This window comes from Gorilla gorilla, chromosome 8 (assembly GCF_029281585.2).
Source record: "Gorilla gorilla gorilla isolate KB3781 chromosome 8, NHGRI_mGorGor1-v2.1_pri, whole genome shotgun sequence".
NCBI lineage: Eukaryota > Metazoa > Chordata > Mammalia > Primates > Hominidae > Gorilla > Gorilla gorilla.
In genome coordinates, this window is record NC_073232.2 from 9066004 (window position 1) to 9086009 (window position 20006).

General features: G+C 38.0%; 1 protein-coding gene across 18 annotated transcripts in view; it reads left to right on the forward strand.

The window, feature by feature from the left end:
- The window catches only part of ZMYND11 (zinc finger MYND-type containing 11), a 119937-nt gene that overhangs the window by 2909 nt on the left and 97022 nt on the right, over positions 1–20006 (forward strand). The window lies entirely within an intron of this gene.

Consider the following 20006-nt stretch of genomic DNA (forward strand, 5'->3'; position numbering starts at 1 on the left):
TGCTCACTTAGGTGTTCTGCATCCCACAGTGAGCTGAGTCATATGGAGGCAAGAGCATTCTTAAAAATAATTTAATCTGTTTGTCCAAAAGCAGAAAGTAAATGTTTACTTGTTTTCCTGTAAACTGAGAAATATAGTAGTTTTAGCTTAGTAATTATGGTGTGCACAACGTTTTCAGATTTTTGAGGTTGATTTTAATTAATGATTGGATGTTATCAGGGAGATAGTGTTGGTTGTACTTTGAAAGTTGAAAAGTTAGAGTGCTTTCTGGTAGGCAGGGTCATCTTGGTAGTTCTTCTGAATGTCTTTTTACAAGCAGGAGAAAAAATATGAATGTCTGTAGAGGCATTTAATTTGCCTTGTCTTTGACTAACTGGCACAGGTTACATTATAGTTGTTATTTTTGGTTGACTCATCTTTATAAGATGACCAGGCTAGAGAATCAGAGATCAGAGGATATGGGATGTGATTATGACAGAATCAAAATATTTGTCTTGCTTGACTCTGTGACTTAAAGGATTTCTGTATTTCACATGGTGCTTTTCCCCCATAGAGATTGCTCATATGAAAACCAAATCTTCCTTTTACAGTCTCTAAATTGGACAATTTATTTTTGCAATTACCATTTGTGAGGTGTTTAAATAAATGTACATGTACGAGCTTCCAGCTTCACAAAAAGAAATCAATTAAAATGTTAAAATTTAGTTCTTTCATTCATACTGAATACCATTCTGTTGGCTTTTTTTTTTTTTTTTTTTTTTTTTTGAGATGGAGTCTTGCTCTGTCGCTCAGGCTGGAGTGCAGTGGTGTGATCTCGGCTTACTGCAACCCCTGCCTCCCAGGCTTAAGCGATTCTCATGCCTCAGCCTCCCAGGTAGCTCATACTACAGGCATGTGCCACCACACCTGGATAATTTTTTGTATTTTTAGTAGGGGGCCGGGGTGGGGGTGGTTTACCATGTTGGCCAGGTCTCAAACTCTCCTGGCCTCAAATGATCCACCTGCCTTGGCCTCCCAAAGTGCTGAGATTACAGATGTGAGCCACCGCACCCGGCCCTGTTGGCGTTTTGAATGGATGCCATGCATGTTTCAATGAATGACATATGTTTATTTGGACTCTCATCCTTCGGTAACCCTCTGAGTTTTTTCTTCTTAGGGTTGTTACGGTAGTGTATAATAGAGGCATTCATACTCTTTGGCATACCTTAATTGAGACACTACTTGGACCTAAGAATTTTACTACTTGCTATAAAAGTATCAAATGTTGCTGTAACTTGCTTACTTAAAGCCCTAACCCTCTGGTATCAGATTTTTGGTAACTTTCTTGTCCTTCAGTTGAATTCTACATGGAGAACATTATTACATTTCAGCAAAGAGGATGTATCTTGGAAGAAAAAAAAAGAGAAAATAGACTTAGCCTTATAATAGTTAAAACTTTTCACTGTTTGAAAACCTTAAATTGGATTTAACACTGAATTTTCTTTTTTCTTTTTTTGAGATACTCACTCTCGCTCTGTCGCCCAGGCTGCAGTGCAGTGGCACAATCTTGGCTCAGTGCAGCCTCTGCCTCCTGGGTTCAAGCGATTCTCCTGCTTCAGCCTGGGATTATAGGCGCCCGCCACTGTGCCCGGCTAATTTTTCTATTTCGCCGTGCCGGTCTTAAACTCCTGGCCTCAGATGATCCGCCTGCCTTGGCTTCCCAAAGCGCTGGGACTATAGGCATGAGCCACTGTGCCTGGCCTATCATTACTTTGATGAATGATATTATTTTTCATCTATTTTAATTCATTTGAATAATACAAATAACTAAAATACACAGTGTGAGAGTTCTTATTTTAACCATTGGTTTTATGTTAATATTTTTCTTTTTTTCATATCTGGCACTCTGTCCATAACTGCTTCAGGTTGCATTTTCTATATTTCCTTGAAGCAGATAGACTTTCTGAATAAAGGAAAACCGGTGTTTTCTCTTCATTTGATCTTCATTAAACCCTCACCAACATTTCTACTAGGAATTCAGCATATGTGAGTTTATTTCTACCAATATCTCTTATATACTTTCAGTTACTTGCAGTGCCATTATCAAGTTTTCAAAACAAATGTAAATCTGCTTTGATACAGTGATTTGTGCAGATGTTAGTGACCTGGAGCTTGTTCATCAGGTTTTCAGTGTTTTGTCTTCTCTTAGTCTCCACTTTTGAAATGTTTAGTAGCTACAATTTTATAACATAAATGAGGACTATAATAATATATCATGTATTGTCTGTCTACTGTATATCAGCCACTGTGCAAAGTTACTTACACGTACACTGTCCAACTTAAACTTACACATGGTCCTTTTTTTTTTTTTTTTTTTTTTTTGGAGATAGGGTCTTGCTCTGTTGCCCAGGCTGGAGTGCAGTGGTGCCATCTTGGCCCACTACAACCTCCACCTGCTGGGTTCAAGTGATTCTCATGCCTTAGCCTGCCAAGTAGCTGGGACTACAGGCAGGAGCCACCATGCCTGGCTAATTTTTGTATTTTTAGTAGAGTTGGGGTTTTGCCATGTTGGCCAGGCTCTTCTCAAACTTGTAGGTGATCTGCCCGTCTTGGCCTCCCAAAGTGCAGGGATTACAGGCATGAGCCACCGTGCCTGGCCACACGTTGTCATCCTAAAAGCATAGCAGTCAGTCTTCCTTTTAATTATGGAAGGTTCACCTTGTAGCACACTCTTAATTGCATCCTATCCCAGACACACACACACACACACACACACGCAGGAACAGAAGAGAAGTGGGTGAGATATTTTTTGAGACAGAATGTGATTTGTATAACATAAAAGTTTGAGAGTCTCTGGGATAAGAGGTCAATGATAGAAATGAAGATAATGTGAGGGAGATAAGAACCCAAATCAAAATACCCAATACAATAGTCTTTTGGAATAATCATGGCTTAGCTGTGGTTTTAAAAACATATGCAGAAATGATTTATTGCTTAAGGAAAGATTTGTGTATGTGCACCTGCTGTTACTGTTTTTCCATTAGAAAATCCATAGAGTTATTTAGTTTGTATCATGGAAATGCTATACAAGTTTTAGTATCAAAATTATTTGCAAATGCGAAGAAATCTGTAAAATAAAAAATATTTTTAGTGTTTGTGTAATCCATTATTAGGTCTTAGGAGAGAAATTTGGCAAATTATTAGACATAAATATTTAACTCAATTCAAAAAATAACCTAATTAGATATTTAATCTTTCATTGCATATATATTTTTCCTGTTCAGCAGTAATTTCCTGATTTTTATCTCGGGTTTCTTTTAAAGAGAATTTAGCATATTGGAAAATATTTTCATAATTAAAGTGCTGGGTAAATTCTTTTAAAATGTGTTCAATCACATAGAAGTAGAAATACCCTTACGTGCACATACTTAAGCTATTCACACTATTAGGTAATTGTAAAGTTACAGTTGCATTGAGTATGTGGCACATTTCATTTAATGTTGGTAACAGCTGCAAATGTCCAGAGTGTTTGCTTCATAAATGTCTAAAAGTTTGCCCACTTTTATGTAAAACTAAAGAAGTAGAAATGACAAAAGTAATAGAATACTACTGTATCAGAGTTTTAAAGGAATCATATGGACTCTTCGATCTGTTTGTTTTTCAGAGAGAGGGATATGTTTACAGACCACATTAGCTTACACATTAATTGGAAAATGTGTTTCGCTTAAATACAGTATTTTCATTTTTCTGTAAACTTAATATTTAGGTATAGTAGGTAAACTAGTTTTACATCAGTGCGTTTATAGTTCAAGTTACTTCATAATTTGTTTCATAAGATCACACTAAAATATTGTCTATTTTCGTATAAGGAGAATATATGCAATTTTAATATCTTGACCCCATTTATTAATACATTGTTATTTATCGAAACTCTGGTATGTGCCATATCTTAGATGCCGAGGCGAGCAAGATGAGGGAGGGTTCTTGCCATTGTAGAGTTTTCAGTTCAGAGTAACACATTTACTGAAGCAAGCACAATAAAATGTAAAGGCAAGAGGACTGCTTGAGCCCAGGAGTTTGAGGCTACAGTGAGCTAAATCAGCCACTGCACTCCGACCTGGGTACTGTAGGACAGTGTATGAATTAAGATAAGTCATATTTGTGTTAAGATTACTTGCAAAGTCTTAGCACTGATGATTTAAAATTTATCCCAATTTGTAACTTTGAGATTTTACTATATTAACAACCCGAGGGTTTTTAAAAGCAACTTTATTATGATTGGTAACTTTTAAAGTACTCTATTGAAAACTAGAGCTGTATTAAATATCAAACATATATTGTGTTCTCCAGATATTATCTGAGCATTTAAATGAAAGGTAGATCCAATTTAAATTTTTAGTTTTTTGTTCTCGGAGGTTTGGTCTGCATGTTATGTTAATTTAAAATATAGGTTAAGAGCAAAGGATCTTCATTCCTAGTTTAAACATTTATCATGTGAACATGAAAGATATTAAAAAATTCAAAGGATTTCTGTTGAGAGCTTGTCATATAATATTAGCTCTCATAACTCGGGTTAAAAAGGCTATTTTTAAAAATTGGGAAGATATTTTGGTTTATAGCAAGACAATCTGATTTGTATACATTTTAATTTGGTTGTACACGTTAGGTCGCTTTACGAGTCTACTTTGTAAGCAGTTTTTAGGAAGCTGGGTTTAATCATGAGAGTTGTTTGTGGCAGCACCATTTATGTTATTTGCGTTTTGTTTTGCTTTTAGACAGGGTCTCATCCTGTAGGGAGCACAGTGGCGAGAACTCTGGTCACTGCCACCTCCACTTCCTGGGCTCAAGTGATCCTCACACCTCAGCCTCCCCAGGAGCTAGAACTATAGGTCTGTGCCACCATGCCTGGCTAATTTTTTGTAGTGATGGGGTTTCACCATGTTACCCAGGCTGGTCCCAAACTCCTGAGCTCAAGCGAACCACCTGACTCGTTCTCAAAGTGCTGAGATTAGAGGTGTGACCCACCTTGCCCGGCCTGTTTTTTTAAAGGTGTCACTTTTTGAGCATCTCACGTACTAGGCAATTCGCATATCCCGTTTAGTCCTCACAGAGGCATCATGAGGGATGTGTCATTGTAACAATTTATAATAAGGGAATAGACTTAGAAGGGTTAAGTTACTGGTGCCCAAGGTCATAGAGACATAATCAAATTGGTCTGAATTGCAATGTATGACTACCACACCTGTAATCTGCTATGCTACTCTGTCTCCCTAAAACCCATAAACTTCTTAAATCTTTATAGTGATATTCCTTCATTTTCCCAATGCACTTTTATAAGTCTGCAAAAGTACGTAATATTAACAAAGTGTAAAACTATGCCCACTCTGCTTATAAAAGCAGGAGGTAGAAAGACAGGAGTATTAGGAAACTCTGGGCAATCAAAACATTCTATCTATGAAGTTCTGGTTAATGCCAACTCACTGGTAATGACAGGTAGTAATCTGAGAACAAGCATAGATAATTGGTTCATTTTCTTGCTGTCACTATGGTAGCTCACATTAGGAAGATAACTTGGTTCAGGGGCAGGAGCACTGGAGGCGGGGTACCTGCAGGTCTTCATTTTAATACTTACATAATGGTGAAAATTGTTTGAAAATATTTGGAATTAACTCCAACACTAAAGTATTCTTGCTGTCTTGGAAAGGGAAGTCATTGTCTTGAGGAATCTTGTGTAAGTTCAATTTGGATTCAGAGAGCTAATTTCTGGAAAGCTGTATTAAATGCTAAGGCTTCAGCATTCCACTGGGTGTGCCGTCATCTAACATAAAATAATACCATTTTGTGAGAAGCGTATGGTAAAGAGAGAAATAATCGAGTGGTAGCACCCACAGATTGAGATCATCCTGACACTCAGCAGTGATGCTGCAACGGGATAATTGAGGGCTAAGCATGGGGGAAGCTCTCTCAACTTTTGAAAGCTATTATGAATTTTTTAGTTTTCTCTTCTTGTAGATTCTTGATTTATCTGCCTCTTGCTTGTTTTTCTATCTCGAAAGTATGTCTGAGAAATGCTGTTTTAGAGAGCAGGTCCTTAATTTTCTATTGAATTTTGACATGGAGCCCTTCCTCAATTAATATAAAATATACCTACTTTCACTGCCCAGTTCTTGCAATACAAAAAAAATGAGAAAAAATTATTTGGGCTTTCCATTGATGTCAAATTTAATAGGTTTTGAGAGGAGGTTATTTACCATTAGAGATGTTGTCTTTTTAAATTATAGAGGATATAAGTCTACAGTATTTTTTTCTACTGTACTTACAATTTGGCATTTGCTTGTATGTTTAGAAATACCAAATTTAGTATTAAAGTACCAGAGATCTTTTATTTCACAATACTTATTTTACCAGTCTGCACGTATATGTTCTACAGTTACAACTTTACGAAGCCTTTCACTTGTGATCAATATTCATGTTGGATTGTTTCAGGTAAGAAACTGCCATTTGAGGCAGGGTCAGGTGGCTCACGCCTGTCATCACAACACTTTGGGAGGCCGAGGCGGGCAGATCACTTGAGCCCAGGAGGCAGAGGTTGCAGTGAGCGGAGATCATGCCACTGCACTACAGCCTGGGCAACAGAGCAAGACCCTGCCTCAATTAAAAAAAAAACTGCCGTTTGAATCATTTGAAAGTTTTTTTTTTTAATATTTTAAGGACTATTCAAATAAAAATAATTTTAGTCTTAGTTATTTTCAAATGAATTAAAAGCTGAACAGCCAGCAGTACAATTTAAAGTTAGACTTTCTCTCTGCTCATGCTGAGGAAAAATTTACTATCGTTGCAGTAGTATTTGTACCTCATTTATTTATTTTAATTTAATTTTGTTTTTTAAGACAGAATGTTGCTCTGTTGCCCAGGCTGGAGTGCAGTAGCACCATAACTGCTCACTGCAGCCTTGATTTCCTAGGGTCAGGCGATCCTCCTGCCTCAACTTCTTGAGTAGCTGGGACTATAGGCGCATGCCACCACACCTGGCTAATTTTTGTATTTTTTTGGCAGAGGGGAGAGTTTTGCCATGTTGCCCAGGATCATCTCGAACACCTAGGCTCAAGTGTTCTGCCCATCACGGCCTCCCAAAGTGTTGGGATTACAGATGTGAGCCACCTCGCCTGGCCTATTTTTTAAAATAAACTGTTTAGAATTTTAGATGACAGTGTTACACAACTCACATTAGGAACCAGGAGTAATTTAGCATAGTGGTTCTCAGTTATGGCTGGCTGAGCATCTGAATTCCTTTTTTTTTTTTTAAAAAAAAACATTAAATCAGAATCTCAGGGGTTGGGTCTGGGCTCTAAATTTTTATTTCTACATATAAAATATATATATAATATATATATATGCATACACATTTCATTAGCTTTGGGTACAAGTGGTTTTTGGTTACATGGATAAATTGCGTAGTGGTAAAGTATGAGATTTTAGTGCACCCGTCACCTGAGTAGTGTACATTGTACCCAATATTTTTAAAATATTAAATATTAAAGAGATTTTTAGAATCTCTTACTCCTCTTCCACTCTTCCCCATTCTGAGTCTCCAGTGTTCATGATACTACTGTGTATGCCTTTGTGTACCCATAGCTTAGTTGTCACAAGTGAGAACATGCAGTATTTGGTTTTCCATTCCTGAGTTATTTCATTTAGAATAATGGCCTCTAGCTTCATTCAGGTTTCTGCAAAAGACGTTATTTTATTTATTTTCTTTTGTGGCTGAGAGTATTCCATATATATATATGTGTATATATATATGTGTGTGTATATATATGTGTATATATATGTGTGTATATATATATGTGTATATACATGTGTGTATATATGTATATATGTGTGTATATATATGTGTGTGTCTATATATATATGTATATATATATCACTTTTTCTTTTTCCATTTATTGGTTGATGGGCACTTAGGTTGGTTCCGTATCTTTGCAATTGTGAATTGTGCCACAATAAACATATGCACGCAGGTGTCTTTTTGATGTAATGACTTCTTTTCCTGTGGGTAGATGCTCAGCAGTGGGATTGCTGGATCAAATGGTAGATTTACTTTTAGTACTTAAAGGAATTTCCGTGCCGTTTTCCGTAGAGGTCGTACTAATTTACATTACTATACATTCTCGTAAGCATTCTCTTTTCTCCACATCCATGCCAACACCTATTAGTTTTTGACTTTCTGATAGTCACCATTCTGGTGGGGGTAAGGTGGTACCTCACTGTGGTTTTAATTTGCATTTCCCTGATGATTAGTCATATTTAGCATTTTCTTACATGTTTGTTGGTTATTTGTATATCTTTCTTTGAGAAGTGTCTATTCATGTCATTTGTCCGCTTTTTGATGGGATTTTTTTTCTTGCTGATTTGAGTTCCTTGTAGATTCTGGATACCACTCCTTTGTCAGATGCATAGTTTCCAAATATTTTCTCCCATTTTGTGGGTTGTTTACTCTGATGATTATTCTCTTTGCTGTGCAGAAGCTTTTTAGTTTAATTAGGTCTTATTTATTTTTGTTTTTGTGGCATTTGCTTTTGGGGTCTTAGTCATAAATTCTTTGTCTAGACCATTGTCCAGAAGAGTTTTTCCTATGGTTTCTTCTAGAATTTTTATGGTTTTTGGTTTTAGATTTAAGTATTTAATCCATCTTGAGTTGATTTTTGTATAAGGTGGGAGCTAGGGATCCAGTTTCATTCTTCTACGTATGGCTATCCAGTTTTCCCAGTACCATTTATTAGATAATGTGTCCTTTCCCCAATTTTGTTCCTGTATGCTTTGTCAAGGATCAGTTGGTTGTAAGTATTTGGCCTTATTTCTAGGTTCTCTATTCTTTTCCATTCTGTGTGTCTACTTTTATATCAGTACCATGCTGTTTTGCTTACTATAGCCTTGTAGTATAAAGTCAGGTAATGTGATGCCTCCAGATTAGTTCTTTTGCATAGGATTGCTTTGGCTATTTGAGCCACTTTTTGGTTCCATAAGAATTTTAGGATTTTTCTCTATTTCTATTGAAACGATGTTCGTATTTTGATAGGAATTGCATTGAATCTGTAGAGTGTTTTGGGCAGCATGGTTGTTTTCACAATATCGATTTTTCCAATCCATGAACATGGGATGTATTTCCGTTTGTTTGTATCATCTGTGATTTCTTTCAGTAGTGTTTTGTAGTTCTCCTTGTAGCAATCTTTCACCTCCTCTGTTAATATACTCCTAGGGTTTTGTTGTTGTGTTGTTTTGTTTCTGCAGCTATCATAAAAGGGATTGAGTTCTTGATTTGATTTCTTAGTGATATGGTTTGGCCATGTCCCCTCCAAAAATCTCATCTTGAATTGTAGCTCCCATAATCCCCACATGTTGTGGGAGGGACCCAGTGGGAGGTAATTGAATCATGGTGGTGGGTTTTCCCCATGCTGTTCTCATCATAGTGAATAAGTCTCACAAGATCTGATGGTTTTATAAAGGGCAGTTCACCTGCACAGGTTCTCCTGCCTGCCAGCATGTAAGACATGCCTTTGCTCCTCCTTTGGCTTCTGCCATGATTGTGAGGTCTCCCCAGCCATGTGGAACTGTGAGTTCATTAAACCTCTCTTTCTTTATAAATTACCCAGTCTTGAGTATGTCTTTCTTAGCAGTGTGAGAACGGACTAATACACTCAGCTTGGTCATTGTTGGTATATAGCAGCACTACCAATTTGTGTACATTGATTCTGTAGCATGAGACTTTACTGAATTCATTTATCAAATCTAGGATTCTTCTGGAAGAGTCTTTAGGATTTTCTAGGTATATGAGCATATCATTGGCAAACAGATAGGCTGACTTTCTCTTTTCCAATTTGGATGCCCTTTATTTCTTTTTCTTGTCAGATTACTCTGACTAGGACTTCCAGTACTGTGTTGAATAGAAGTGTTGAAAGTAGGTATCCTTGTCTTGTTCCAGTTCTTAGGGGGAATGCTTTCAACTTTTCCCCATTCAGTATGTTGGCTCTGGGTTTGTCACAGATGGCTTTTCATATTTTGAGGTATGTTCCTCCTATTGAGCTCTACTTTTTAAAAGTAAACAGTTTTATTTTAGCTTTTCAAGTTTCAAATTTTTATTTTTTGAAGTGGGCAGAGGTATATGTGCCTTTTCAAATTTTTTTTTTGGAATAGCTTATATGAAATGTCATACCCTAGGATTTTTAGTTCCAAGCCTCAGAAATTCTCTTTCAAGAATCAGATCCACGAAGTTCCCTTAAAAAGAGGATAATTAAAATAACCTGAAAAGTAAATGCATCCTAGATGAAAGCGTTAAATCTTTTCAGATTCCTCAAACATGCTACTGTATTGCCAGGGAAGATGGATATCGAAGGTATCATTGGTTGATATTCCCTGATGGTCACAGATATAACTATAATCATAGGTAAATGCACATCAGATCTTGAGATACGTTATAGTCAGGATATGGGTTGCCATCCAGTTTGAATGTCTGGGCATTCTGGTAATTTGAAAAGCAGCAGTACAAAAGTGTTCTGCCTGTCCTGTAGTCAGCTCTCCAGGATGTCTCCTAATCCTGATAGGCATCAGAAAAACTTGAATGTCTTTCCCTGGGGCAGTCAGATCAACCATCCTGGGGTTACGTCTTCAGTCAATAGTGAGACCACCTGAGAAAGTTTTTCGGGCTCTGCCTAGGTCTCTGGCTAGCCTCCTCTTTATCACTGGTGTTTATCTGGATTTCAGGTGATTATTGGTATTCCTCCAGGCTGGGGGTAATATTTCCATGTACAGGTGGTTCTACAGGTTTGGCCGTCTACAGGAGTAGATTAGAGTCTTTAAACTGAGTGTCCTAACTTCCTTTGCTCTGGGAAGAAGTCCTAACTTCCTTTGCTCTGGGAAAAAGTCTTAACTTCCTTTGCTCTGGGAAGAAGTCCTAACTTCCTTTGCTCAGGGAAGAAGTCCTTGAGGTGTAAGACTCACTGTGGCTCCAACCCCTACTGTCCAATATTTGCATTCACTCCTTAGTAATTTTATTACTCACACTAGCGTTTTGAGGCTTCACAGGTATCCCAGTACCTAGGCAGTGCCTGATAATTTCCACAGGTTTATTTTCTCTTTAACATAGTGTTCATAATTCTTCACTGATTCCACAAAAGCCAAGATGCATGGCAGGTGGAATTTTAGGGAGTGACCAGGTAAGCCTCCCTGGGCTTGGTGCTTACTGTTGACAGGGTGCTCACCAGGGCCCCATCAGGGCTCTTCGTTTGCTCTTCTCACGGGACAGCACAGCCTTGTCCACCATTGATTTTCCACTGCTGTCAGTGTCCTTACTGTCTTCCGGGTTAGACCTTAGGTGATAACGTACAACGTCTGTGTTTTTAAAGTGTGCTAAGTCAGATTTTCTTAAATATACATAATTTTGTCAGTTTTAACTTACCAGATACATTCAAGAATTATATTAATTGCTGCTGAGTTAGAATTGCATTTTAAAGAGAATAGTTTTATGAAATTTGAACTTGAAGAATAGAGTAGAAAATGTTAGATGGTTACCCTAAACATTGTAAATAATAGGAAGGGAAGAGGATCCGATGTCTGACTCATGGAAAGTAATTGACTTTGAAAAATACGAATTTTCTAAAAAGAAAGGCTGAACCAAAACTTGTCCACTCCAGTCTCTGATCTCATTCTCCTCAGCTCAGTGAGACCACACGCTCCCTTTGGATCTCCATCCCTGCACTGTGGCCTGGGAATTGCTGTGAGGCAGAACACTGAGGTGGTTATTATTATTATTATTATTATTATTATTATTATTCAGACCAGTCTCGCTCTGTCGCCCGGTCTGGAGTGCGGTGGCGCGATCTTGGCTCACTGCAAGCTCTGCCTCCTGGGTTCACACCATTCTCCTGCATCAGCCTCCCAAGTAGCTGAGACTACAGGCGCCCACCACCATGCCTGGCTAATTTTTTGTATTTTTAGGAGAGACGGGGTTTCACTGGGTTAGCCAGGATGGTCTCGATCTCCTGACCTCGTGATCCACCCACCTCAGCCTCCCAAAATGTATTATTATTTTTTAAATGTAGTTTACTTTTGAAAGAACAACACAATAGTAAATACTTAATACATGTACTGTTAATAATATTTGCATATTAAATTGTGGGTATGTTTTAGTATAAATGGGCACTAATTTTATACTTTATCCAGTCTCACACTTTAAATAGACATTGTATCACTTAGGAGAAGGGCAATTATTCTGTTGTGGGAGTGGAGAAGAAAGGCTGAAACAGAGTCTAATGAAGTACATTATCTCTACACTTCTTTCTCTTCCTTTTTAATGGAACCCTGCTCCTCAGATAGAGTGGTTTTTGTCTTTGGTTCTGTTTATATGCTGGATTACGTTTATTGATTTGTGTATGTTGAACCAACCTTGCATCCCAGGGATGAAGCCCACTTGATCATGGTGGATAAGCTTTTCGATGTGCTGCTGGATTTGGTTTGCCAGTATTTTATTGAGGATTTTTGCATCGATGTTCATCAGGGATATTGGTCTAAAATTCTCTTTTTTTGTTGTGTCTCTGCCAGGCGTTGGTATCAGGATGATGCTGGCCTCATAAAATGAGTTAGGGAGGATTCCCTCTTTTTGTATTGATTGGAATCGTTTCAGAAGGAATGGTACCAGCTCCTCCTTGTACCTCTGGTAGAATTTGGCTGTGAATCCGTCTGGTCCTGGACTTTTTTTGGTTGGTAGGCTATTAATTATTGCCTCAATTTCAGAGCCTGTTATTGGTCTATTCAGGGATTCAACTTCTTCCTGGTTTAGTCTTGGGCGGGTGTATGTGTCCAGGAATTTATCCATTTCTTCTAGATTTTCTAGTTTATTTGCGTAGAAGTGTTTATAGTATTCTCTGATGGTAGTTTCTATTTCTGTGGGATCAGTGGTGATATCCCCTTTATCATTTTTAATTGCGTCTATTTGATTCTTCTCTTTTTTCTTCTTTATTAGTCTTACTAGCGGCCTATCAGTTTTGTTGATGGCCATTGTTGAGGCTTGAGTAGGTAAACAAAGTGGCCTGGAGGCTCGAACTGGGTGGAGCCCACCGCAGCTCAAGGAGGCCTGCCTGCCTCTGTAGACCACCTCTGGGGGCAGGGCATAGCCAAACAAAAGGCAACAGAAACGTCTGCACACTTAAATGTCCCTGTCTGACAGCTTTGAAGAGAGTAGTGGTTCTCCCAGCACGGAGCTTGAGATCTGAGAACGGACAGACTGCCTCCTCAAGTGGGTCCCTAACTTCCAAGTAGCCAAACTGGGAGGCACCCCCCAGTAGGGGCAGACTGACACCTCACATGGTAGGGTACCCCTCTGAGACAGAGCTTCTAGAGGAACGATCAGGCAGCAACATTTGCTGTTCTGCAGCCTCCGCTGCTGATACCCAGGCAAACAGGGTCTGGAGTGGACCTCCAGCAAACTCCAACAGACCTGCAGCTGAGGGTCCTGACTGTTAGAAGGAAAACTAACAAACAGAAAGGACATCCACACCAAAACCCCATTTGTACGTCACCATCATCAAAGACCAAAGGTACATAAAACCTCAAAGATGGGGAAAAAACAGAGCAGAAAAGCTCAAAATTCTAAAAATCAGAGCGCCTCTCCCCCTCCAAAGGAACACAGTCCTCACCAGCGACAGAACAAAGCTGGTTGGGAATGACTTTCACGAGTTGAGAGAAGGCGGCTTCAGACGATCAAACTTCTCCAAGCTAAAGGAGGAAGTTCGAACCCATCGCAAAGAAGCTAAAAACCTTGAAAAAAGATTAGACGGATGGCTAACTAGAATAACCAGTGTAGAGAAGTCCTTAAATGACCTGATGGAGCTGAAAACCATCACATGAGAACTACGTGATGAATGCACAAGCTTCAGTAGCCAATTCAATCAACTGGAAGAAGGGGTATCAGTGATGGAAGATCAAATGAATGAAATGAATCAACAAGAGAAGTTTAGAGAAAAGAGAGTAAAAAGAAATGAACAAAGTCTCCGAGAAATATGGGACTATGTGAAAAGACCAAATCTACGCCTGATTGGTGTACCTGAAAGTCACGGGGAGAATGGAACCAAGTTGGAAAACACTCTGCAGGATATTATCCAGGAGAGCTTCCCCAACCTAGCAAGGCAGGCCAACATTCAAATTCAGGAAATACAGAGAATGCCACAAAGATACTCCTGGAGAAGAGCAACTCCGAGACACATAATTGTCAGATTCACCAAAGTTGAAATGAAGGAAAAGATGTTAAGGGCAGCCAGAGAGAAAGGTCAGCGTTAGGGTTAGGGTTAGACTAACAGCAGATCTCTCGGCAGAAACTCTACAAGCCAGAAGAGAGTGGGGGCCAATATTCAACATTCTTAAAGAAAAGAATTTTCAATGGAGAATTTCATATCCAGCCAAACTAAGCTTCATAAGTGAAGAAGAAATAAAATCCTTTACACACAAGCAAATGCTGAGAGATTTTGTCACCACCATGCCTGCCCTACAAGAGCTCCTAAAGGAAGCACTAAACATGGAAAGGAACAACTGGTACCAGTCACTGCAAAAACATGCCAAATTGTAAAGACCATCGATGCTAGGAAGAAAGTGCATCAACTAATAAGCAAAATAACCAGCTAACAACATAATGACAGGTTCAAATTCACTCATAACAATATGAACTTTAAATGTAAATGGGCTAAATGCTCCAATTAAAAGACAGACTGGCAAATTGGATAAAGAGTCAAGACCCATCAGTGTGCTATATTCAGGAGACCCATCTCATGTGCAGAGACACACATAGGCTCAAAATAAAGGGATGGAGTAAGATCTACCAAGCAAATGGAAAACAAAAAGGCAGGGGTTGCAATCCTAGTCTCTGATAGAACAGACCTTAAACCAACAAAAATAAAAAGAGACAAAGCCATTACATATTGGTAAAGGGATCAATTCAACAAGAAGAGCTAACTATCCTAAATATATATGCACCCAATACAAGAGCACCCAGATTCATAAAGCAAGTCCTTAGAGACCTACAAAAAGGCTTACACTCCCGCACAATAATAATGGGAGACTTTAACACCCCAGTGTCAACATTAGACATATCAATGAAACAGAAAGTTAACAAGGATATCCAGGAATTGAACTCAGCTCTGCACCAAGCGGACCTACTAGACATCTACAGAACTCTCCACCCCAAATCAACAGAATATGCATTCTTCTCAGCACCACGTTGCACTTATTCCAAAATTGACCACATAGTTGGAAGTAAAGCACTCCTCAGTAAATGTAAAAGAACAGAAATTATAACAAACTGTCTCTCAGACCACAGTGCAATCAAACTAGAACTCAGGATTAAGAACTCACTCAAAACCACTCAACTGCATGGAAACTGAACAACCTGCTCCTGAATGACTACTGGGTACATAACGAAATGAAGGCAGAAATAAATTCATTCCTTTATTAAGCAAGATGTGTAACTTTTGGTGTAAGCTGTTTGTATTGGAACAGATTGAAATTTCCTATTGTCTCTCTGCCCTTGAATACCTTTAGCCGTGGTACTGATGTACTGATATGTTCTCTAGGTAATTCACATTCCACCAGTTTTGAAGTACAGAATTGTTATTTGCTATTTTTATCAGATATGAAGTCTACTGTTATGCAACCTACAAATTATGACAAATCTCTCAAAAAATTTGAGAAATGAAACATTCTTGTTAAATTTAGCACGGACTAGTGTGATTCCTATATAATAAGTGAATAACCAATTAAAATGAATATTAATAAAAATGTTAACATATCCTGTTTCTTCAGTTTTTAAGTTCCTAGTAGACAGTGATTGTGTCATTGTAATTAACTTGTTAGGAAATGTTATAGCAGATGACAGGATCACAGTAATCCCTGATCTACCATGCTGGTAATTACTCAAAGTTGGCTGTCTCAAACTAGAAATATCGCGAAGAGTTTCCTTTTCTTTTTTAAATCTACCTCTTTTATTGGCATACATTCTATTTATATCAGTGACATCCACAGAATGTTTATTGTATGTTATAGAAATGGCGATGCAAAGCATTTAAAAAGCAAAGATTACATACTTTATTATAGTTGAGTCTCATTATTCACCATAGTTATGCAGTGAATTGATGAATGCTGACCTGTTGTCCTAGGGGAAATAGAGTTTGGTCCCTGTGAGCCTCTGGTCACAACATTTTTATAAACCAAAGTGCCATTTGCATTAGATGGGTTCATTAGACAGTGTCGTTGTAAAACAAGCCAGTTTCTTCCACATAACCCATTCCCTGTGTAACCTTTAGCAAATATTAAAAAATTTCTTTTGCAGCCTCCTGATCTGCAGAAGCTGCCTTGCCTTCAAATTTAACGGTTTCATGCCATATCACCTTTTGAACATGAGACAGCCAGCACTAGCCAAGAAGGGTTTAACGTTTTCCTGACCCTGTGTAAAGAGACCATGAATTTCTTTGGCTTTCAGCTTCACAACATTGCTGTTCACCACACTTACTGTTTAATTGATCGTCATCCCATGAATCCACAAAGTTAGCCACTTTTCTATAACTTCATCACATGCTATAGATGTTACTGTAGCACTTTTGGGAATGGCCTCATACACAGATTAGCACATTTTCTCTTCATTTTTCTGTATGTATCATATTGTTGAATCATTGACATTGAACTCAAGGCCAGTAGCACTATAATTCATACCTGAACAAAAGCTCGTCTAATACATACACATGTATGGTGTTATAGTGTCTCTGTAAGGCACATCACAGCCTTCTTGCACTTAGGAACACTAGCACTTCAGCATTACACTTGGGGGCCACCATAAACGGCAAAATCACAACAAAAAGCAGAAAAAAGCGAAAAACCTGGCGTCACAGATGTCTAGACGGATGCCTGTTATTACAGTATGAGAATTGAAACAAGAAGGCAGAGCATGGTCACGGAGGCCCCAGCTGGGAGTGTGCATGCTGAATGACTCAGTTTTCCGCTGCTCCATGCATGTCTGAGGTCATATGATGTCAGAACACCATGAGGGTTGATTTTGGGATTACAAATAATTTTAGCAGGTAGGAACATTTGCAAATACATAACCTGCAAATAATGAGAATCGATGTAGATAAAATAGCTACAGCTTTTCTATATCAGGATTTTTATATCTTTTAATAGATGTAAAGATTTTAATAGATATAAAGATAAAAAGATTTTCACATCTTTTAATATCTCATTTAAAAATCAATTTTGTACTGAATTTCATGGCTACAAATGAAATATAAGAAAATTTCTCTTATTTTCTCTCCCATCCAAGTACTCACCAGGCCCAATCCTGCTTAGCTTCCAAGATCAGGTGAGATCAGGCGTGTTCAGGGTGATATGACCGTATTTTGTATTCTATTAATTGGACATCTTTTTTTTCCATGTAATTTTATCTCTCTTTCCAAGCTAGGCAGTAGTGGCTTAGTATATAATATGCTCTTGGTGTATATGACTTTAAAAGAAGAATCAGTGTTTGGCTTTTGGCTTTGGCTTTTTATTTTGTTTATTTATTTTCAGAAAGCATCTCATATGGTTAAAAAGAAATTCAGATTTTTATGCTGAAAAAGGTACTTTTTTGGTACGTAGCTTTAAAATTTTAGGTTGAGAAGTGTACGCAAAAATCTTGAAGGAAAAGATGGACAAATTTGACTACATACAATTTAAAAATGAAAAACCCTGTTAACAAAGAAGGGAACTGGAACTGTATTGGCAACATAGATGATAACCCAAAGGATAATATTCTTATGGTATATAAAGAATTTTTGGCTGGGTATGGTGGCCCACACCTGTAATCCCAGCACTTTGGGAGACCAAAGCAGGAGGATCTCTTGAGGCCAGTAGTTTGAGACCAGCCTGGGCAATATAGTGAGACCCCATCTCTACCAAAACAGCAACAACAATGAGAAACAAAAAAAGGAATTTTGAAGAATCATTAAGAAAATAGCGAACAATACAGTGGGAACACAAGTGGTACTTTTCTAAAGAAGAGCTACAAACACACAAAAAAGGTTTTGCTTGAAATGATGTTTGGCTTCACTAGTAATTTTTTAAAAAGCAAATTAAGACATGGTATGATTTTTGCACTTCTGGTTTTGGCCAAGATTTAAAAAAGACCAAAAATCTAAAAAGATTAACTATTAGCCGTAATATTTATAATTTCAAAACTCATGCCTTTATTCAGAGGGGAACTTCCACCCTCTTTTACCATAACCAAAGAGGTCCTCTTTCGGAGACTGGCTGTCATCATGGTGATGTATTGACATTTTGGTGTACAAGAGACTTAAACCAGTTCTAAAAGGACAAGGGAATCCTTTGAGAAACCTATATACAGTTACTGGGCCATTGAGTGGCAAACCTTGAGGGAGGAGATAGAAAACAACAAATTTCAAGCACATGAGTGCAAAAGCCTGACCATTTAATTTACAGCAGGGATTTTTCAAGTGTGGTGGACTTTACCCTGCAGGGGCTATTTGTCTCTGTGTGGAGACAATTTTGATCATCATGCCTTGGAGGATACTATGGGTATCAACTGGGTAAAGGCGAGGGATGCCGCTGAACATCTGATGATGCACAGGATGGCCCCACAACCAAGAACCATTGGCCTCAAATAGCTCCAAGGTTGAGAGAACCTGCTGTAGAGAGAAGCAGCCCCTGTGCAACTGAGTCGATTTTTCTGTATTGTTGCATATGATGACCCTGGGGAGTTAGAAAACATGTTTATTTATACTCTTTAAGCAGATATGGGCATTTCAAATAAACGTTACAGTTGCAATCACATCTTAAGAAAATTTTTAATGCTTAAAGAAATCACTTACTTGGAAAATTTATAGAATGTATTTTTAAATTAGGATAAATCAAACCTTACTGTATTTTGGTGTTTTACTTACACAAAGCACATAACTCAGACTCATGGATGGTAGATCCTTTTTCTTCTGTTCATGTGATTAATTTCTTAGCATAAATATGCTATATGCTTTAAAGTTCTAATCACAAAGATGTTATATACTTTAGCTTAAAGGCCCTTATTAAGTAAAAACGAAACAAAATAACTAGTTCCCTAACCTTCAGATAATGTGAGAACCATAAATTTGGAAGTAAACTAGTGGATTATATTCACTTGAGAAGTAACATATTTGTGGAGTGGAGAATTTCAGGTTGTTTGGTCTGAATTTTCATACATATCCAGGTCATGATTCTGAATACTTATTTAATAAAAACACAAAGAGCTACGTTAAAAATACAAACAAAAAATACCTTTCTATTACTTACCTGTTTTCAATGATCTAGGCACAGATCTCCTCACTGGTATTTGAGGACTGGCAGTATAGGCTGTCTTATGTTCTTTGATATTTCTGATGGCAGACAAGAGGGTATTAGAAAGAGTCAAGTTTGTTTTTTTAACTGAATTTTACAATTAACAGTTAAGCAGTTATTTTTATGGATAAATTACTTTAAATTACTTCATACCATAGTGAACTTTTGATGCCTAGGACTTGGCAATTTCAGGAAAATAATTTAGATTTAAAATATGGTAAAATGTTAAATTGTAGCATAAAAGGTTTATATAATTCTCTCTAGTGTATTTGAAAATTTCCGTAATAGCTTTTTTAATTTTTATTTTTGGAGACAGAGTCTTCCTCTGTCGCCCAGGCTGGAATGCAGTGGTGCAATCTCGGCTCACTGCAACCTCTGCCTCCCAGGTTCAAGCGATTCTCCTGCCTCAGCCTTCCAAGTAGCTTGGATTATAGGTGCATGCCACCACACTTGGCTAATTTTTGTATTTTTTGTGGAGACGGGGTGTCACCATGTTGGCCAGGCTGGTCTCAAACTCCTGACCTCAAGTGATCCACCTGCCTCAGCCTCCCAAAGTGCTGGGATGACAGGCATGAGCCGTTGCACCTGGCATAATAGCTATTTTTAAAAGTTAATAATTAACAGTAATG